The sequence below is a fragment of the Scyliorhinus torazame genome, chromosome 5, assembly GCF_047496885.1.
Source record: "Scyliorhinus torazame isolate Kashiwa2021f chromosome 5, sScyTor2.1, whole genome shotgun sequence".
Lineage (NCBI taxonomy): Eukaryota > Metazoa > Chordata > Chondrichthyes > Carcharhiniformes > Scyliorhinidae > Scyliorhinus > Scyliorhinus torazame.
The window spans coordinates 165290626-165313474 of NC_092711.1; the positions used below are offsets into that span (position 1 = coordinate 165290626).

Here is a 22849-nt window from a genome sequence, read left to right on the forward strand (position 1 = left end):
CTCAAAGGAAATGATACTCACTGAGGGATTGTGTAAATGCTGCTCGGAGGTTAAGTGAGCGGGGTATAATCTACCTGCATGCTTCTGAGCCTGTGCTCGGTGTATTGGGAGCTTTGCTCCTGGTTGGAGTGTCCCCGGGATGGGCAGTAACCCGCTGATTGAAGCTGCAGTCCCCGCGTTCGGGTAAAATCCTGCTGCTTGTCCCTCTCTCACCCACTGTGGAGCCGGGGAAGAAAGAATCTCATTCAAAACTTGTGGAAGTGTAAATGTCACATGGCTGTGAGATGACGTGTTGTGTTAATGTTTAACAACATATCGGAACCAGGAAGCTTTCCTCATAGTTACAGATGAGTACTTTTTAATATTCCTGCCCAGTGTGAAACAGGAGAGTTTGTGTTTGTTCCGCAAACGTGTGATAGTTCCAGTTCAGAATAAGAACATCAAAAATTGGAAACGATTCTAATTTTGATCAAAACTTAATTGCGAAAAGGATTATGTTAACTATGTTTTCAAAAAGTAAAATGAGTTATTTGAAATGACGAATGAATGTCCGCCGGATGACGTGTTGTCAGTTTCACAGGAGCCACAGTGATAAGGTATGTTGGTTTAGGAAATTGGAAGTTACACATGAGCAGCTTTTGGGACTATTTCACCTCACTGTCGATTTCATGTTACATCGAACAACAATCGGTGTTGTGATTGGCTGAAGATGTCACTTGTGTTCATTTTAAACATGTAATTTTGTATACTTCTAATGAAAACTCGGAAATCAAAATAAAAGGCGAGTAATATACTGTCAACCCGGGTTACAACTTTTATCGTTAGTTTCCCTGGTGGTCTAGTGGTTAGGATTCGGCGCTCGATTCCCGGTCAGGGAATGATGAATTATTGTTGTCCAGCAAAATGTTCAATGAAGCTGAATCGCAGTTTCACAGAAAAGAGCTCTGCCAGAATCAGTTCAGTGACATTTGTTGTTTCACATCAGAGCTGAAAAAGTCACAAGTGCAGCAGGTGGAGAACAAAGACAGGGGCAGGAAGAAACGGACAGTGATTGGCTGCAAAGTGAGAGGGATTATGAAGCAAGCGAAAATTTGAGTGGTATTGGGCCAGATTTTGATGCTCACACAGACACAGTAATCGATCCCCCCCCCCCCAAAATCAGATTCCGAATCTCGGGCGTGATGACAAGAAAACTTCGAACTCAAATTATTCAGTCCATTGAGGTCACAGGAGCTGAATACAACAGAAGAAGCTCAAAGGAAATGATACTCACTGAGGGATTGAGTAAATGCTGCTCGGAGGTTAAGTGAGCGGGGTATAATCTACCTGCATGTTTCTGAGCCTGTGCTCGGTGTATTGGGAGCTTTGCTCCTGGTTGGAGTGTCCCCGGGATGGGCAGTTAGCCGCTGATTGAAGCTGCAGTCCCCGCGTTCTGCTGGCAGCGGGTGAATGGAGAATTAGGGTAAAATCCTGCTGCTTGTCCCTCTCTCGCCCACTGTGGAGCCGGGGAAGAAAGAAACACATTCCAAAAGTGTAAATGTCACAAGGCTGTGAGATGACGTTTATGTGTGTTAATGTTTAACAACAGATCGGAACGAGGAAGCTTTGCCTCATAATTACAGATGAGTAAGTTGTATTGTTTATGCCCTGTTTGAAACCGGGGAGTTTGTTTATGTTCAGCAAACGTGATAGTTTCACTTCAGAAAAAGATCAACATAAACTGGAAACTTCAATTTTATCAAAACTTAATTGCGACAAAAAATGTTTTTAACTATTGAAATGAGTTATTTCTATTTACTGATGAATGTCTGCCGGATGTTGCGTTGTAAGTTTCACAGGAGCCACAGTGATCAAGTTGGTGGGTTTTGGAAATTGGAAGTTACACATGAGCAGCTTGTTGGGCTATTTCACCTCACTGTCGATTTCATGTTTCAGCGACAGCAATTGCTGTTGTGATTAGCTAAAGATGTCACTTCTGTTCATTCTAAACATGTAATTTTGTATACTTCTAATGAAAACTCGGAAATCAAAATAAAAGGTGAGTGATATACTGTCAACCCGGGTTACAACTTTTGCCGTTAGTTTCCCTGGTGGTCTAGTGGTTAGGATTCTGCGCTTTCACCGCCGCGGCCCGGGTTCGATTCCCGGTCAGGGAATGATGAGTTATTGTTGCCCAGCAAAATGTTCAATGAAGCTGAATCGCAGTTTCACAGAAAAGAGCTCTGCCAGAATCAGTTCAGTGACATTTGTTGTTTGACATCAGAGCTGAAAAAGGTCACAAGTGCAGCAGGTGGAGAACAAAGACAGAGGCAGGAAGAAACGGACAGTGATTGGCTGCAAAGTGAGAGAGATTATGAAGCAAGCTAAAATTTGAGTGGTATTGGGCCAGATTTTGATGCCAGACACAGACACAGTAATCGCCCCCCAAGCGCCCCGCCCCCCCCCCCCCCCCCCCCCACCACCACCACCAATCAGGGTCCGAATCTCGGGCGTGATGACAAGAAAACTTCGAACTCAAATTATTCAGTCCATTGAGGTCACAGGAGCTGAATACAACAGAAGAAGCTCAAAGGAAATGATACTCACTGAGGGATTGTGTAAATGCTGCTCGGAGGTTAAGTGAGCGGGGTATAATCTACCTGCATGCTTCTGAGCCTGTGCTCGGTGTATTGGGAGCTTTGCTCCTGGTTGGAGTGTCCCCGGGATGGGCAGTAACCCGCTGATTGAAGCTGCAGTCCCCGCGTTCGGGTAAAGTCCTGCTGCTTGTCCCTCTCTCACCCACTGTGAAGCCGGGGAAGAAATAATCTCATTCAAAACTTGTGGAAGTGTAAATGTCACATGGCTGTGAGATGACGTGTTGTGTTAATGTTTAACAACATATCGGAACCAGGAAGCTTTCCTCATAGTTACAGATGAGTACTTTTTAATATTCCTGCCCAGTGTGAAACAGGAGAGTTTGTGTTTGTTCCGCAAACGTGTGATAGTTCCAGTTCAGAATAAGAACATCAAAAATTGGAAACGATTCTAATTTTGATCAAAACTTAATTGCGAAAAGGATTATGTTAACTATGTTTTCAAAAAGTAAAATGAGTTATTTGAAATGAAGAATGAATGTCCGCCGGATGACGTGTTGTCAGTTTCACAGGAGCCACAGTGATAAGGTATGTTGGTTTAGGAAATTGGAAGTTACACATGAGCAGCTTTTGGGACTATTTCACCTCACTATCGATTTCATGTTACATCGAACAACAATCGGTGTTGTGATTGGCTGAAGATGTCACTTGTGTTCATTTTAAACATGTAATTTTGTATACTTCTAATGAAAACTCGGAAATCAAAATAAAAGGCGAGTAATATACTGTCAACCCGGGTTACAACTTTTGTCGTTAGTTTCCCTGGTGGTCTAGTGGTTAGGATTCGGCGCTCGATTCCCGGTCAGGGAATGATGAATTATTGTTGTCCAGCAAAATGTTCAATGAAGCTGAATCGCAGTTTCACAGAAAAGAGCTCTGCCAGAATCAGTTCAGTGACATTTGTTGTTTCACATCAGAGCTGAAAAAGTCACAAGTGCAGCAGGTGGAGAACAAAGACAGGGGCAGGAAGAAACGGACAGTGATTGGCTGCAAAGTGAGAGGGATTATGAAGCAAGCGAAAATTTGAGTGGTATTGGGCCAGATTTTGATGCTCACACAGACACAGTAATCGATCGCCGCCCCCCCCCCCCCCCCCCCCGCAATCAGGGTCCGAATCTCGGGCGTGATGACAAGAAAACTTCGAACTCAAATTATTCAGTACATTGAGGTCACAGGAGCTGAATACAACAGAAGAAGCTCAAAGGAAATGATACTCACTGAGGGATTGAGTAAATGCTGCTCGGAGGTTAAGTGAGCGGGGTATAATCTACCTGCATGTTTCTGAGCCTGTGCTCGGTGTATTGGGAGCTTTGCTCCTGGTTACAGTGTCCCCGGGATGGGCAGTTAGCCGCTGATTGAAGCTGCAGTCCCCGCGTTCTGCTGGCTGCGGGTGAATGGAGAATTAGGGTAAAATCCTGCTGCTTGTCCCTCTCTCGCCCACTGTGGAGCCGGGGAAGAAAGAAACACATTCCAAAAGTGTAAATGTCACAAGGCTGTGAGATGACGTTTATGTGTGTTAATGTTTAACAACAGATCGGAACGAGGAAGCTTTGCCTCATAATTACAGATGAGTAAGTTGTATTGTTTATGCCCAGTCTGAAACAGGGGAGTTTGTTTATGTTCAGCAAACGTGATAGTTTAACTTCAGAAAAAGATCAACATAAACTGGAAACTTCAAATTTTGATCAAAACCTAATTGCGACAAAAAATGTTTTTAACAATTGAAATGAGTTATTTCTATTTACTGATGAATGTCTGCCGGATGTTGTGTTGTAAGTTTCACAGGAGCCACAGTGATCAAGTTGGTGGGTTTTGGAAATTGGAAGTTACACATGAGCAGCTTGTTGGGCTATTTCACCTCACTGTCGATTTCATGTTCCAGCGAACAACAATCGGTGTTGTGATTAGCTTAAGATGTCACTTCTGTTCATTCTAAACATGTAATTTTGTATATTTCTAATTAAAACTGGGAAATAAGAATGAAAGGCGAATGCTATACTGTCAGACGGGTTAAAACCCTGATTGTCAGTTTCCCTGGTGGTCTAGTGGTTAGGATTCGGCGCGTTCACCGCCGCGGCCTGGGTTCAATTCCCGATGAGGGAGTGATGCTTTATTGTTGTCCACCAAACCGTTCAACGAAGCTGAATCGCAGTTTCACAGAAAAGAGCTCTGCCAGAATCAGTGAAGTGAGATTTGTCGTTTCACATCAGAGCTGAAAAAGTCACAAGTGCAGCAGGTCGAGAACAAATACAGAGGCAGGAAGAAACGGTCAGTGATTGGCTGCAATGCAAGTAAGAGAGACGTTGACGCAAGCGCAAATCTGCGTGGTATTGGGCCAGATGTTATTGCTCTCACAGACAGAAATATCTCCCCGATCTCGGTGCAAATCTCCAACGTGATGACAAGAAAACTTCTAACTGAAATTATTCAGTCCATTGAGGTCACAGGATCTGAATACACTTAAAGAAGCTCAAAGGAAATGGGGGGAGCAGATACGTGGAGATTTAGCCGGCCGGCAGCGAGGGAGTTCTCGTACTCCTCCCACGTCCACAAGGTGTACTCACGAATTGACTACTTTGTTGTGAGTCTGGACCTGCTGGCCGGAATGGTGGGGGCAGAATATTCGGCAATTGCCAGATCGGACCATGCTCCGCACTGGGTAGACCAGCAGTTTTGTAAGGACAGCTTTCAGCACCCACCATGGAGGCTGGAAGTTGGACTATTTGCGGACGAGGCGGTGTATGAGAAGCTGGTGAAATGCATGCAGAATTACCTGCAGGTGAACAATACTGGAGAAGTCTCAGCAGCGGGAGGCACTGAAGGTAGTGGTGAGAGGGGAGCTGATTTCAACCTGGGTGTACAGGGACAGGACAGATAGGGCTGAGACGGACCGACTCATTAAGGAAATTCTACGGAAGACAGGAGTTACGCGGAATCCCCGAGGCCAGAGTTACTCAGGAAACGACAGAGGCTGCAGGCCGAATTTGGGGTGCTGACTACAGGCAAGGCTGTAGAGCAGCTTAGAAAGGTAACGGTGATTTATGAGCATGGGGAGAAGGCCAGTAGAATGCTTGCACAGCAACTGAGGAAGAGGGAAGCGGCTAGGGAAATAGGGAGGGTAGTGGATGGGGTAGGTAATCTAGTGGGTGTTCCAGCAGGGCTGAACAAGGTCTTTAGGGACTTTTGTAGGAACCTGTACACTTCGGAACCACCCGGGGGAATGAGGCGATTCCTGGACGGACTGACCTTCCCAAGAGTGGGGAGACGTTGGTGGACGGACTGGGGGCCCTGGTCAGGATCGAAGAGGTATTGGGGGCCAGAAGGTCATGCAATTGGGTAAAGCTCCGGGACCGGGCAGGTATCCGGAGGAGTTTTACAAAAAATTTGCTGGGATAGTGGGGCCGGCGCTGGTCAGGGTCTTTAACAAGGCACAGACAGAGGGAGTTTACCCCCAACGATGTCGCAGGCCACCATCTCACTCATTCTGAAACGGGATAAGGACACGGAGGCCTGTGGGTCATACAGGCCGATCTCTTTGATTAACGTAGATGCCAAGCTACTGGCCAACATTTTGGTGACCAGAGTTGAGGACTGTGTACCGGATGTAACTGTGGAGGACCAAACCGGGTTTGTAAAGGGGAGGCAGCTGGTGGCCAACATAAGAAGGCTGCTCAACGTGATTATGATGCCCCCGGAGAGTAGGGAGGTAGAGATAGTGGTAGCCATGGATGCTGAAAAGGCTTTTGACCGGGTCGAGTGGGATTTTCTGTGGGAGGTACTAGGATGGTTCGGGTTCGGGGCGGGGTTCATCGACTGGGTTAGGCTATTGTATCAGGCCCCGGAGGCGAACAGGACAACATCAGACTACTTTAGACTGCACCGTGGGACAAGACAGGGCTACCCTCTCTCCCCACTACTGTTTGTGCTGGCCATAGAGATTGCACCGTAAAATTGCACTGAGATCTTCTAGGGGCTGGAAAGGGCTAGTCCTGGGGGGGGGGGGGGGGGGGGGAGAAGAGTGGAACATAGAGTCTTGTTATATGCGGATGATCTGCTGTTATATGTATCAGACCCAATGGTGGGGATGGACGGTATTATGGCAACTCTGAGGGAATTTAGCCGGTTCTTCGAATACAAATTGAACATGGCTAAGAGCGAGTTGTTTGTAATTCAGGCGAGGGGGCAGGAGAGTAGGCTGAAGGGGTTGCCGTTCAGGCTGGTGGGGGAAGAGTTTCCGATATTTGGGGATTCAGATGGCACGGGACTGGGACAGGTTGCACAAGCTCAACCTGTCCCAACTGATGGAACGAGTGAGGGAGGAGGTCCGGAGGTGGGATGCGCTCCCGCTGTCATTGGCGGGGAGGGTGCAGACTGTTAAGATGACGATTCTCCCGCGGTTCTTGGCTGATCTTTTGTGGACTCAGCTCCACTTTCCGGCCCGAACACCATAACCCTTAATCCCTTTATTCTTCAAAAAACTATCTATCTTTATCTTAAAAACATTTACTGAAGGAGCCTCTACTGCTTCACTGGGCAAGGAATTCCATAGATTCACAACCCTTTGGGTGAAGAAGTTCCTCCTAAACTCAGTCCTAAATCTACTTCCCCTTATTTTGAGGCTATGCCCCCTAGTTCTGCTTTCACCCGCCAGTGGAAACAACCTGCCCGCATCTATCCTATCTATTCCCTTCATAATTTTATATGTTTCTATAAGATTCCCCCCTCATCCTTCTAAATTCCAACGAGTACAGTCCCAGTCTACTCAACCTCTCCTCGTAATCCAACCCCTTCAGCTCTGGGATTAATCGAGTGAATCTCCTCTGCACACCCTCCAGTGCCAGTATGTCCTTTCTCAAGTAAGGAGACCAAAACTGAACACAGGGTACTCTCTCACTTGCATTGCAGCCAATCACTGACCATTTCTTCCTGCCTCTAGTAGGTACTAGAAAGGGTTAATGAGCTACAATTTTCTGGAGCTCGGTGCACAACACAACATGAAGTAAGAGGATAGACTTCAGTCAACAGAACAAGAGACAGCTCCATAGTCACCTGGAAGCTGAGAGCTGGTGATCCAGAGTGAACGGACTGATTAACTGCCTGTTAATTATTGTGATTTTGTACTTATTACAATTAACTTAATAAATTCTGTGACAATATTCTTGTACCTGGAATGGTCTGTAACTAGTCAGGAGCTGCAGGTAACGTTCACAACACAGTCTGACGTGTGATTGATTTGAATATTACAATTGAGATTGGAGCCAAACCCGGATCTTACAATAGGGTCAAATTTCACATTCTGTTTGGGTATCCTGCACCAACAGTGATGGCTTTTGTAAACTCCTTTTACAGGATATTAGAAGGGGAGGAGTTACAGAATGAAATTTCACTCCAAACATCACATCAAGATGTGACAGAGTCACTCGATTCATGGGAGCTGAATATCATCGACCTTTGAATTTAGAATGAGAAATGTTCGTCTGTTCTTCTGCTGAAAGAGATTCTTATACATCACTCAGTGTACAGACACTGAGCCAGGCTCATCCGAGTGAGGCATCACTAAAAAAATCCATTTTATATCTTGCAGCTCACCCAAAGATGGAAATTTCAGCGCACATTTCTCCATCTTGTATTTTTTAATGTTTTGTTTGCCCGTTAAATATTCTCGACCTCTGGACGTTTCATTACAGAACTCAGCTCGAAGACATCAAAACTTGTATCCGGCCTTATCTGTGTGCCCCATTCGTCAATTCAACTTTGCAGCAGCTCAGTCCCAGCTTTGGAAACATCTTCATCTTTCTGTGAGGCCCCGGCCCCATTGACTGTGACAGGGTTCATACTGTCTCCCTGAGATTGTTGATGTAAAGTCACGTCAGACCCACACTGCCCGATTTCCAATCCAATTTATTTAAAGGTCCCAGAAGTCTGACTCCAACCTTAAATGTTGTTCTGATCCTGTCAGTAACATTGTTTTGGAACTCACTAGTATCACCACATAGGCAGTCATCAACATGCATCATAAAGATGCCCGAGAGTTTCCTGCCTTGGTACCAATAAAGCACGGCAGCTTCTGCCTTCAGGTAGAGACAACCCGACTTGAACAAAACTGATCTAACTGAGAAGTGCTATACACTCTGAAACATTGTTCAAAACATAGACAAACTTATTGAACTTCCAAAGTCTTCCATACATCTGGTACCTTGGGAGGTTGCAGAAACACTGCCCTCTGGAGGTGATCCCCCAGCGCAAATGCAGCTATTATGTTTCTTGACTGAAAGTTCCGGGAAAATGTCACGAAAAGGGCCAAAGAAATTTCAAAATTACCTTTCCCACTGTGGGCGAGTCCACTCTGACCTCTTTATCTCCCAAGACTTCTTCAAATTCCTGAGCCACTAACCTCACCTTGGGCCTTATAAGCGCCATCCGGTTGGACCTTTTCTGTGCAGATCCATCGATGTGTTGATGCTGGCTGACCCCGATCTGGGACCTCTGAACACACGCCAAACTCTGTCCAACTACCAAATCTTTCTGTTTAGCCTCCCGTACGCCTTTATCCCCTCATTTTTCGGCAGCTACTAAACCCTCTCGGTTACAGGGACTTCAGCATTGCCCCCAAACATATCCTTGGTGTAAAACCGACAATTGCCTGCCTGAAATGTTCCAGTTATTGAAATTACATTGAATGGATGTCAAAGAAACAGACCAGAAACAGCTCCCTGAGGTTCTGAGGAGTCCCCAGTGGTCAGTCAGACTGAACTAAACACGGGTGGTATAAAACAAACAATACTCACCCCGGTGTCTGCTGTCCACGGGGACTTGCCTTTAATCAGAGCCGTCAGTGGATCCTGTTCCTGACACCAGGTTCTTGTGGGACAAATGCCACTCGGAGTCCAGAGTTGGTCAAAGTTCGGGAATCTTTATTACAAACACGCAGGGAATGCTTCAGCGAACCGAAGCATCTCTGGGAGTAGTTACAATAACACACGTTTATACACAGTACAGTTGCAGCTGTTTTGTCTGCAATTTGGTGGGAAAGTACAGGATGTAAAGGAAACAACTCAAACAGCTCACTTATTGGCTATAGTGACTTCATCTCTCATAAAACACATCTCGGAAAACAATAGCCAGACCAGTAATCCAGAGACCCAGGATAATGCAATAGGGATCCAGGTTCGGCAGATGGTGAAATTTAAATTAATTAAAAATCTGGAATTAAAAGTCATCGATGACCATGAAAGCATTGTCGATAGTTGTAAAAACCCATCTGGTTTCTTTTAGATCCACCTGTAGTGGGGGAATAACACTATTTACTATCCAGGATAAAATTAATGTACTTCAGCCTTTGTGGATCATTCCCGTGGAAATGTGCTCTCCCCCAGGCTCAAAGAGCATCGGTCCACTGGAGCAAAGTCGTGAGAGCGGCCAGTCCAGCAGAAAGAAACCCTCCGACCCTCGCACTTCACCAAGTGTCAGAATGAACAAAGTTTGATTTGATTAAATGTATTCATGTGTACCGAGGTACAGTGAAACGTATTGTCCTGCGTACAATACAGACAGATCATTTTATACATGAAAAAACATAGGACATATGATAAATACACAATTTAAATACATAGATATCAGGTAAAGCATACGGAGTGTAGTGCTACTCAGTAGAGAAGATGTGTGGCGAGATCAGTTCAGTCCATAAGAGAGTCATTCAGGAGTCTGGTAACAGCGGGAAATAAGCTGTTTAGAATCTGTTATTGCGTATTCTCAGACTTTTGTAACCTCTGCCCAATGGAAGAGATTGGAAAAGAGAATAACCTCAGTGGGAGGTCTTTGATTTTGCTGCCCGCTTTCCCAAAGCAGCTGGAGGTGTAGACAGAGTCAATGGATGGGAGGCAGGTTTGTGTGAGGGGCTGGGCTGTGTTCACAACTCTCTGTAGTTTCTTACAGTCTTGGGCTGAGCAGTTACCATACCAGTGTCATGGGAGTGTCCCTTTAAGAAATGTTTTGACTTATCACAAGGCTTCAGTGATGTCATTGTGTGGGTGGATCTGGGCTGTGGCTCTGGGAGTTGGATTTAACTTTCGCTTTGGTTTGGGGCTGTTTTGTGGCTCTGAGTGTTTTGCTTTCGTTCTCACATTTTTGGCTGCTGTACTCAGAAAGAGGAGTATTTTGGCCTGTCTCTCTCTATCTTCATTTTAAAAGCTGTTTCCAGACTGCTTGATAACTTGAAAAGAAATCATTGTTTTCTGGAAGGAATTCAAACCTGCTGTTTTGGAAAGGAAACAAGAGCATCCAAACCAGGTCTTGAGTGCTGTGTGCTGGGCCACACCTTTGAAAAGGAGGTACTGGTTTATGGGATCTAGTTATTAAATTGGAAAAGTTAAAGGGGGGAATTTATTAAGGGTTATACATAGATTACAGTAGCTGTGTCGGGTATTTATGTTTGTAATTGATACAAATGCTTACTGTGTGTGTTAAGGCCTCTGTTGAATAACCCCTGAAAGGCAGGCCCTGTGCTCATCGTAACCAAAATCAATAAACAATTGTAGGTCAGGTGAACTCCATGATATACTTTGGAGTTTTCTAAACCCTGGCCCATAACACAAGCTGTGATGCAGCCAGATAAGATGTTTTCTATGGTGCTCCTGTAAAAATTGGTAAAAGTCAATGATAATCTTTAAAATTGTCACAAGTAGGCTTACGTTAAGAACATAAGAACTTGGAACAGGAGTAGGCCATCTGGCCCCTCGAGCCTTCTCCACCATTTAATGAGATCATGGCTGATCTTTGTGGACTCAGCGCCACTCTCCGGCCCTTACGCCATATCCCCTTTATTCTTTAGAAAGGCATCTATCTTTTTCTTTAAAACGTTTAAAGAAGGAGCCTCAACTGCTTCACTGGGCAAGGAATTCCAAAGATTCACAACCCTTTGGGTGAAGAAGTTCCTCCGACACTCCGGCCTAAATCTACCTCCCCTTATTTTGAGGCTATGCCCCCTAGTTCTGCTTTCCCCGACCAGTGGAAACAACCTGCCCGCATCTATCCTATCTACTCCCTTCATAATTTTATATGTCTCAATAAGATCCCCCCCGCATCCTTCTAAACTCCAATGAGTACAGTCCCAGTCTACTCAACCTCTCGTCATAATCTAATCCCCTCAACTCTGGGATCAACCTAGTGAATCTCCTCTGCACTCTCTCCAGTGCCAATATGTCCTTTCTCAGGTAAGGAAACACTGCAATGAAGCTACTGTGAAAATCCCCTCGTCGCCACACTCTGGCACCTGTTCGGGTTCACTGAGGGAAAATTCAGAAAGTCCAATTCACCTAACAAGTGTGTCTTTCGGGACTTGTGGGAGGAAACCGGAGCACCCAGAGGAAACCCACGCAGACAAGGGGAGAACATGCATACTCCGCACAGACAGTGACCCAAGCGGCAATCGAACCTGGGACGCTGGCGCTGTAAAGCAACAGTGCTAACCACTGTGCTACCGTGCCGCCCATGTGGCAGACATTGTGGCAATGCTGAATTTCCTTAGTTTTCTGAGGAACTATAGGTTTCTTGGTCGTAGCGTCGATGTGGGTGGACTAGGACAGAATGCTGGTGATGTGCACACCTCGGAATTTGAAGCTACTAACCATCTCCACGTCGGCCCCATTAATGCAGACAGGGGTGTGTACGATACTTTGCTTCCTGAAGTCAATGACCAGCTCCTTAGTTTTGCTGACATTGAGGGAGAGATTGTTGTCATTACACCATACCACTAGGTTCTCTATCTCCCTCCTGGACTCTGACTCATCGTTGTTTGATATCCGACCCATTACGTCGTGTCATCAGCAAACCTGTAGATGGAGCAGGAGCAGATTTTGCCACACAGTCGTGTGTGTATAATGAGCGTAGTAGGGGGCTAAGTACGCAGCTTTGTGGGCCTGGTATTGAGGACTATCGTGGAGATGTTCGAGATCCGAACAACTACGGTCGTGTCATCAGCAAACATGTGGATGGATTTGGAGCCAAATTTTGCCATGCAGTTGTGTGTGTGTATAGGGAGTGCAGCCTTGCGGGGAATTGAGAACTATCATGGAGGAGGTATTGTTGTTTATTCTTACTGATTGTGGTCTATGGGTCAGAACGTCGAGGATCCAGTTGCAGAGGGAGGAGCCTAGTCCTAAATTTTGGAGTTTTGATATGAGCTTGGCTGGGATTATGGTGTTGAAGGTGGAGCTGTAGTTAATGAATAGGAGTCTGACGTCGGAGTCCTTGTTGTCGAGATGCTTCAGGGGCGAGTATAGGGCCAGGGAGATGGCATCTTACGTGGACCGGTTGTGGCGGTATGCGAATTACAGTGGAACAAGGAATGCTGCGAGTATGGAGTTGATGTGTCCAACATCTCGAAGCAATTCATAATGATCGATGTCAAGGCCACCGGATGATAGCCATTGAGCCACGTTGCCTGGTTCACCTTCGGAACTGGTATGATGGTGGTCTTCTTGAAGCAGATGGGAACCTTGGAACAGAGGAGGGAGAGGTTGAGGATGTCCGGAAACACACCTGCCAGTGGGTCAGCGCAGGATCTGGGTGCACGACCTGGCACAACCAACGAGAGTGCCGGTCGTTAGTCTGCGACTCTAGATTAGTTTGGTATCGTCTCTTGGGAGTCCCTGTTGGCTTTGCGGAGGTCATATATAGATTTCTTGTATAGGTCAGGGTTGCCTGCCTTGAACACCTTCAGTCGGGAGTGAACCTCCCAATTAAACCATGGATTCTGGTTGGGTAACGTACAGGCTACCTTCTTTTGCACGCAATCTTCTACACTAACTGATGAAGTCTGTGATGGTGATGGCATACTCGTTTAGGCTGGCTGCTGAGTTAACATAGAACATACAGTGCAGAAGGAGGCCATTCGGCCCATCGGGTCTACACCGACCCACTTAAGCCTTCACTTCCACCCTATCCCTGTGACCCAATAACCCCTCCTAACCTTTTTTGGTCACTAAGGGCAATTTATCATGGCCAATCCACCAAACCTGCAAGTCTTTGGACTGTGGGAGGAAACCGGAGCACCCGGAGGAAACCCACGCAGACACAAGGAGAACGTGCAGACTCCGCACAGACAGTGACCCAGCAGGGAATCGAACCTGGGACCCTGGCGCTGTGAAGCCACAGTGCTATCCACTTGTGCTACCGTGCTGCCCTTGTTCTTGAATATGGTCCAGTCCACTGACTCCAAGCAGTCGCGTAGGAGCTCTTCCGTTGCATCGACCTTCTTAAACGGATTCTCCCGCTTAAGTTTCTGCTTGTAGCGGGGAGAAGGAGCACCGTATTGTGGTCCGATTTTCCAAGTGCAGTCAGGGGATGGATCATCTGGGCCCTTGATGTTTGTGTGGCAGTGGTCAAGGATGTTGGGGCCCCTGTCGGGACAGGAGATGTATTGGCGGAATTTTGGCAGTACACTTGAGGTTGGCCTGGTTAAAGTCCTCGGCCACGATGAACAAGGCCTCCGGGTATTCTGCTTCATTATTATTTGTAGCGGTTACAATTCATCAAGCGCCTTCTTCACCTCCGCCTGGGGTGGGATGTAGACCACCATGATGATGGCAGAAGTGAACTCCGTGGAAGGTAGTCTGGACGGTACTTCACAGTCGGGTATTCCAGGTCCGGGCAGCAGTAGTTCATCAGGGTCGCCACATCCGAGCACCAGGAGTTGACGAGGAGACAAACCCCTCCACCCACTCCAGGTTCAGTCCTGGATGTGATTAACAGCAGGAATAACAGCAGAATCTAAACCATCATCACTTGTGAACCCTTTGGTGTCTCAGCATGTTGGACGACTGAGTGAATCCCTCCCCACAGTGAGAGCAGGTGAACGGCTTCTTTTTAGTGTGAACTCGCTGGTGTCTCCGCAATGCGGATGATGTTTGAAACCTCTTTGTGCAGTGAGAGCAGCTGAACGGTCTCTCCTCAGTGTGAATGCGCTGGTGGGACATCAGTACCCGAGAGCTTTTAAACCCACTCCCACAGTCGGAGCATTTAAAGGGTCTCTCATTGGTGTGAGTGACATTGTGTCTATGCAGGATGGATAATTGAGTGAATCCCTTATCACACACAGAGCAGATAAACGGCTTCTCCCCGGTGTGAACTCGCTGGTGGCTCTGCAGGTTGGATAACTGAGTGAATCTCTTATCACACACAGTGCAGGTGAATGGCCTCTCCCCGGTGTGAACTCGCTGGTGGCTCTGCAGGTTGGATAACAGAGTGAATCCTGTCCCACAGTCAGAGCAGGTGAAAGGCCTCTCCCCAGTGTGAAATCGTTCGTGTCTCCGTAGGTGGCCAATGTCAGTGAATCTCTTTTCACACTGAGAGCAGGTGAAAGGCCTCTCCCCAGTGTGAACTCGTTCGTGTTTCCGCAGGTTGGATAACTCAGTGAATCCTTTCCCACAGTCAGAGCAGGTGAACGGCCTCTCCCCAGTGTGAACTCGCTGGTGGCTCTGCAGGCTGGATAACTGAGTGAATCCCGTCCCACAGTCAGAGCAGGTGAATGGCTTCTTTTTAGTGTGAACTCGCTGGTGTCTCCGCAATGCGGATGATGTTTGAAACCTCTTTGTGCAGTGAGAGCAGCTGAACGGTCTCTCCTCAGTGTGAATGCGCTGGTGGGACATCAGTACCCGAGAGCTTTTAAACCCACTCCCACAGTCGGAGCATTTAAAGGGTCTCTCATTGGTGTGAGTGACATTGTGTCTATGCAGGATGGATAATTGAGTGAATCCCTTATCACACACAGAGCAGATAAACGGCTTCTCCCCGGTGTGAACTCGCTGGTGGCTCTGCAGGTTGGATAACTGAGTGAATCTCTTATCACACACAGTGCAGGTGAATGGCCTCTCCCCGGTGTGAACTCGCTGGTGGCTCTGCAGGTTGGATAACAGAGTGAATCCTGTCCCACAGTCAGAGCAGGTGAAAGGCCTCTCCCCAGTGTGAAATCGTTCGTGTCTCCGCAGGTGGCCAATGTCAGTGAATCTCTTTTCACACTGAGAGCAGGTGAAAGGCCTCTCCCCAGTGTGAACTCGTTCGCGTTTCCGCAGGTTGGATAACTCAGTGAATCCTTTCCCACAGTCAGAGCAGGTGAACGGCCTCTCCCCGGTGTGAACTCGCTGGTGGCTCTGCAGGCTGGATAACTGAGTGAATCCCTTCCCACAGTCAGAGCAGGTGAAAGGCCTCTCCCCAGTGTGAACTCGCTGGTGTCTCCGCAGGTTGGATAACTGAGTGAATCCCTTCCCACAGTCAGAGCAGGTGAACGGCCTGTCCCCGGTGTGAACTTGCTGGTGGCTCTGCAGGCTGAATAACTGAGTGAATCCCGTCCCACAGTCAGAGCAGGTGAACGGCCTCTCTCCAGTGTGACTGCGTTGATGCCTTTCCAGCTCGCATGGGGCTCTGAATCCCTTCCCACAATCCTCACATTTCCATGGTTTCTCCATGGTCTGGGTGATCTTGCGTCTCACCACGTTGGACGATCAGTTGAAGCCTCGTCCACACACAGAACACCTATACAGTCTCTCCAAGCCGTGAATGGTGTCGTGTTTTTTCAGGCTGTGTCACTGGTTAAAGCTCTTTCCACAGTCAGTGCTCTGTAACAGTCTCACACGGGTGTGTGTGTGTGTCTCAGTGCTTTTCCAGACACACTGATGTTTAAAATCTCTTGAAGCAGACAGAATAGACAAACATTTCTCCTTCTAGATTCAAAGGCCGATGATATTCGGTTCCCAAGAATTGAGTGACTCAGTCAGTTCTTGACGTGATATTTAGTTTGAGAGCTCGGCCTCAAACCCCTCTCGTTCGAACTTCCTGCAAACAGATTTTACAATAGTAATCATTGTCAGTACAGGATAGAAACTCAGAACAGACAATTCTAGTTTCTATCGAACATTCTCTCCTCTCTCTTTCCCTGAAATGCTCTAAATCTCCATCCCACACACTCTCCCTCCATTCTCACTCTGCTATAACTAATATTCACCCTCCCAATTCTACTGAAGGTGCTGATTCAGGCTGATTGACAGATCCAAACTCACTGCTTCCTGTCCTGGACACAGAGACCTGAAAATCTTCATGCAGGCTGCCAGACAGATACATGTCTACATTACTAGATGAAAAATGTGTGTAATAAACAGACTGTCTTCACTTACTTTCCCTCCCAATTTTCTTGAAGGTGCTGATCAACAAATCTAAACTCACTAAAACCTGTACAAGAGTAGAGAATCTCCATATAAATACATTTACTGATTAGAGATGGGGAAATTCTGAGGAAGAATTTTATTTAGTCATGGAGTGGTCATGACAGGGAACTCATTGCCCACAAGGGTTGTGGAAGTCCAGGTGATCAATAATTTAAAATAAAATAGGATGGTCACTTGAAGAAAATAAACTTGCAGGGGAACAGGGATATCGAGAGGAATTGGGACTGACTGGATTGCTGGACAGAGCGTCAGCATTGACTTGAGTTGCCAGGAGTTGGGGGACCCTATATAAACTGAATCTGACGAGGTTGGTGGAGCAAATGGAGGAGGATTTCAAAAGATGGGACATGTTACCGCTCTCGCTGGCGGGTAGAGTGCAGTCGGTCAAAATGGTGGTCCTTCCGAGGTTTCTGTTTGTGTTTCAGTGCCTTCCCATCGTGATCACTAAGGCCTTTTTTAAGACAGTAGGCAGGAGTATTATGGGGTTTGTGTGGGCGAATAAGACCCCGAGAGTAAGGAGAGGGTTCCTGGAACGCAGTAGAGACCGAGGAGGGTTGGCGCTGCCAAACCTGGGGAGCTACTACTGGGCAGCAAATGTGGCGATGATCCGCAAGTGGGTTATGGAGGGAGAGGGGGCAGCATGGAAGAGGATGGAGATGGCGTCCTGTAAAGGAACGAGCCTGGGGGCGTTGGTGACGGCACCGCTGCCGCTCTCACCGACAAAGTATACCACGAGCCCGGTGGTGGCCGCAACGCTAAGGATCTGGGGCCAGTGGAGAAGGCACCGGGGTGCAATGGGAGCATCGGTGTTGTCCCCGATCAGGGGTAACCACCGGTTTGTCCCGGGGAAGATGGACGGGGATTTCCAGAGCTGGCATCGGGCGGGGATTGTAAGAATGGGGGACCTGTTCATCGACGGGACGTTTGCGAGCCTAGGGGCACTGGAGGAGAAGTTCTAGTTACCCCCGGGAAATGCCTTTAGGTATATGCAGGTGAGGGCTTTTGTGAGGCGACAGGTGAGGGAATTCCCTTTGCTCCCAGCACAAGAAGTTCAAGATAGGGTGATCTCGGGTGTATGGGTCGGGGAGGGCAAGGTGTCGGAAATACACCAGGAGTTGCAAGAAGAGGGAGAAACACTGGTAGAAGAGTTGAAGGGTAAATGGGAGGAGGAGCTGGGGGAGGAGATTAAGGAAGGTCTGTGGGCAGATGCCCTAGGTAGGGTTAATTCCTCCTCCTCGTGTGCCAGGCTCAGCCTGATACAATTTAAGGTGGTCAACAGAGCGCACTTGACCGGGGCGAGGTTGAGTCGGTTCTTTGGGGTAGAGGACAGATGTGGAAAGTGCTCACGGAGCCCGGCGAACCATGTCCATATGTTTTGGTCATGCCCGGCACTGGAGGGGTTCTGGAGAGGAGTAGCGGGAGCAATATCTCAGGTGGTGAAAGTCCGGGTCAAGCCAAGCTGGGGGCTAGCAATATTTGGAGTGCAGGAGGCGAAAGAGGCCGGCATTCTGGCCTTTGCGTCCCTAGTAGCCTGGCGAAGGATCTTGCTAATGTGGAAGGAGGCGAAGCCTCCCAGCCTGGAGGCCTGGATAAATGATATGGCTGGGTTCATAAATTTGGAGAGGATTAAGTTCACCTTGAGAGGGTCTGCGCAGGGGATTTACAGGCGGTGACAACCGTTCCTAGACTATCTCGTGGAGCGTTAGAGGAAGGTCGGTCAGCAGCAGCAGCAACCTTGGGGGGGGGTGGGGGAGAACGGGACGGACGGGACTGCCTGGGAGGGTGGATGAGCAAGAGATAACATGAAGGGTTGGGGAAACTGGCACGTACGGCCAGTGTACAAAGCTGCGTAAATATATCATTTTGCCATGTATATATCTTGCTCTGCGCGATTTCTTGGGTTTTTTTTGTTACGGGGGGGGGGGGGGGGTTATTGTTTGTAAGGGAGAAAAATTGTGTTAAAAAACTTTAATAAATATATTTTTTTAAAAAAGCATTGACTTGAGTTCCCAAATGGATTCTGTCAGTGCTGCAATGACTGTATGACTGGAAATATATAATGTAGGTACAGTACTATTTACAAAACTAGAAATAATAATACATGTATTTCATTACGGAACCATCAATAATACCATACAATACATAACATATCAACAACACGAGACATATCTCTGTCCGATATTACATTTTTAAAAATTAATTTACTGGATGTGGACAATGCTGGTTAGGTCAGCATTTATTACCCATCCCCAGTTGCCCTTCCAAAGTAGGGGTGAGCTGCCTTCTTGAACCGCTGCAGTCCTTGAGGTGTAGGTACATCCCCTGTGCTGTTTTCTTTAAATTAGTTTTTTATAAATTTAGAGTGCCCAATTCATTTTTTCCCAATTTAGGGGCAATTTAGCGTGGCCAATCCACCTACCCTGCACATCTTTGGGTTATGGGGGCGAAACCCACGCAAACACGGGGAGTGTGTGCAAACTACACACGGACAGTGACCCAGAGCCGGGATCGAACCTGGGACCTCGGCGCCGTGAGGCAGCAGCTCTAACCACTGCTCCACCATGCTGCCCTACATCCCCTGTGCTGTTAGGGAGGGAATTCCAAGATGTTGCCCCAGGGACAGTGAAGGAACAGCAATATATTTCCAAGTCAGGGTGGCGTGTAACTTGGAAGAGAACCTCCAGGTGTTGGGGTTCCCAGGTATCTGCTGCTCTTGTCCTTCTAGGTGGGAGTGGTTGTGGGTTTGGAAGGTGCTGTCTGAAGAACCTTTATGAGTTACTGCAGTATATCTTGTAGATGGTAAACACAGCTGCTACTGTTTGTCGGTGGCGGAAGGTTTGAATGTTTGTGGAAGGCGACGCGATCAATCAGGCTTTGTCCTTGACAGTGTCAAGCATCTTGAGTGTTGTTGGAGCTGCACTCATCCAGCAAAGTGGAGCATATTCCATTACACTCCTGACTTGTGCTTGTAGATGTCTGGTCGACAAGCTTTGGGGCATCAGGTGGTGTGTTACTCGCCGTAGAATTCCTAGCCTTTGACCTGCCCTGGGAGCTACAGTATTAATATGGCTAGTCCAGTTCAGTTTCTGATCAATGGTAAACCCCAGGATGTTGGTTGTGGGGGATTCAGCGATGGAAATGCCACTGAATGTCAAGGGGTGGTGATTAGATCCTCTCTTGTAGGAGATGGTCATTGCCTGGCACTTTAGTGTAGCATGAATGTAACTTGCCACTTATTTGGCCAAACCTGGTTATTGTCCAGGTCTTACTGAACTTGGACATGGAGTGCTTCATTATCTGAGGAGTTGAGAATGGTGCTGAACATTGTGCAGTCATCCACAAACATCACCACTTCTCTACCTGATGATGGAAGGGAGATCATTGATGAAGCAGCTGAAGATGGTTGGGCTGAGGAAACTGCCCTGAGGAACTCCTGCAGTGATGTCCTGGAGATGAGATGATTGACGTCCAATCACCACAACCGTCTTCCTTTGTGCCAGGTGTGACTCCAACCAGTGGAGAGTTATCCCCCGATACCCATTGGCTCCAGTTTAGCTAGGGCTCCTTGATGCCATACTCAGTCAAATGCTGCCTTGATGTCAAGGGCAGTTACTCTCATCTCGCTTCTGGCATTCAGATCTTTCGTCCAAGTTTCAACTAAGGCTGGAATGAGGTCAGGAGCTGAGTGACCCTGGGGGAACTCAAACTGAGCATCCAGGAGCAAGTTATTGCAGAATAAGTGCCACTTAATAGCAACTTTGATTACTTCTTCCACCACTTTGCTGATGATGGACAGTAGACCTACAGAGAAGTAATTGGCTGAGTTGGATTTGCCCTGTTTACTGTCCCCTTAAATGTCCGTCATCTCCTGGGGAAACCAGCCCTTTAATTGTGAACATTAGGAAAGAGATCGTCCTTTTCGCCAGATAAATAAATGTGTCAAGCTGAGGGAGCAAAGGATGTCAATGTCTTTAAGAGAGAGAGAGAGAGAGAGAGACCTGGGCCAAGCTTTGCAGAGTCTGCACCCTCCCTGGATTCACTTCCTTTCCCTTCAGTTGCTGCAAGTGACCAATTGAAGGTGAGAATGAGAAAATAAATGGAAAGTGGGAGAAAAGAAAGTGTTTTACTCATAGATGTTGGAGACAGGAGTCTGTGTGCAGCTCAAGCTCATTCAGGGTTGGAGGAACAACGGCTTTTCTCGGCAGAAACCTCCATGTCCAGCTTCCGGAATGAGACAATGGGGGAGCTCTGATTGGCGGAGAAACAGAGTACTTCCGGTCCTCCAATCTTCCATTGGGCACAAGTCAGCGGTAAAATCAGCGGGATTGAGCTCACCCTGCATATGCGCAGATTCCCCTCTCCCCGAGACATGCGCAGTCCTGGGTTGGGGAGGGGCTTCTCGCTCTGGCTGGAGCTGTCGACCGGTTGCCTGGAAACCGTCTTGACGATGTGCTGGGGATGGGGAACAAAGGGTGGGGGCGGGTGCGCTCAAATGCAGTGACGTCACTGCGGAACGGATTTATTCGTATTGGCTGATTTTGAGGACGAGCTCCTTTGTGATGTCACAATGTGGAGGTTGGACAATGAGTTCCAGACTAAAACTTCCTCCTCTGGGCAACATCTGGGAGCAAATCAATGTCTCCCCCTTTCATGAGTTAATAAGATTTTGGAGCAGAAGTTAGGCCATTTGGCCCATCGAGTCTGCTCTGCCATTCTATCATGGCTGTTCTCATCCAGGCTTTAATTCAACCATACTGCCAGTTCACCATTGCCCTTCAACCCATTACCAATTAAAAATCTGTCTTCTATAAATCTGGATTCAGCCCTTTACATAAACTGTGTGACATTCATGGAAGTTTGCCAACTGAAGCGTTATTCTCAGTTAAATTCAGCTCTCAGCTCCGTCGCTGCCTGTCATTGACATGAAAGGTGCCCGAGGCTCAAATGGGAAGTCAAAACTTGTGACTCGAAACCAACACCTCAACATTTGTCAGTCAAATCCATGTTATTTACACTGGGGTTTTTATTATTACATTTAGGCACTGGAGGCAAAGGGTGGGGGTTTTAAAGGGTAACTTTCACTTTCGAACTTTGTATTGTCTATAATGTCAGCCGTGGCTCAGTGGGCAGCTCTCTCACCTCTGAGTCTGAAGGTTGTGGATTCAAATCCCAGTCCAGGGACCTGAGAACAAAAAAAAAAACATCCAACATTCCTCCTCGCAGCACTGAGGGAGTGCTGCACTGTCAGAACAGCCTTCTTTCACATAAGATACTAAACTGAGGCCCTGTCTGTCCCTATCAGGTGGATGTTAAATATCCCACAGCCACTATTTTGAAGAAGAGCAGGGGAGTTATCCCCTGTGTCCTGGTCAATATTTATCCCTCAATCAACATCACTAAAAACAGATCATCTGCTCATTATCACATTGCTGTGTGTGGGATCTTGCTATGTGTAAATTGATTGCTGCGTTTCCTACATTACAAAAGTGATGACACTTCAAAACTACTTAATTGGCTGTGAAGCACTTTGGGACGCCCTGTGGTTGTGAAAGGTGCGATAGAAATGCAAGGTTTTTAATTGAAGATACTGATCTTGTTATCGAGAACGTAATTGATTTCAGCTACCCCCAACTTACCATTTAATAAATTCATTTTAGGTTGGACAGCACTTGAATCAATTAAGATGAAGGCAGAATTCTCTGGATAGTAAATTCAAAAATAAGTTTATGAAAAGAAAAAAGTTTACTGAACTTTAAGGCATTGACTTTTCCAACTTCATGTGAGTGATCAGTCAGTAGAAGCGTAACCCTCTCTGGCTCTCTCTTCAACAGCAATATTTGTTGAATTCAGCCTCGGGAGTCAGGCTCCTTCTTTGACAGTAATTTCCTTGGAACTCGGCCTCAGGAGTCTTCAGTACTTGGCCAGCAAGGAAGACGTTCGGAACCTCTACTTTTATCACCAAAGTGACCATTACCTCATAACATGACAATTGGTCAA

General features: G+C 47.1%; 1 non-coding gene across 1 annotated transcript; it reads left to right on the plus strand.

The window, feature by feature from the left end:
- The first annotated feature begins 2084 nt into the window (after window positions 1-2084).
- On the plus strand, window positions 2085-2156 carry trnae-uuc (transfer RNA glutamic acid (anticodon UUC)). The gene has a single exon. It is a non-coding gene; the product is annotated as a tRNA-Glu (tRNA).
- Window positions 2157-22849: the final 20693 nt, after the last annotated feature.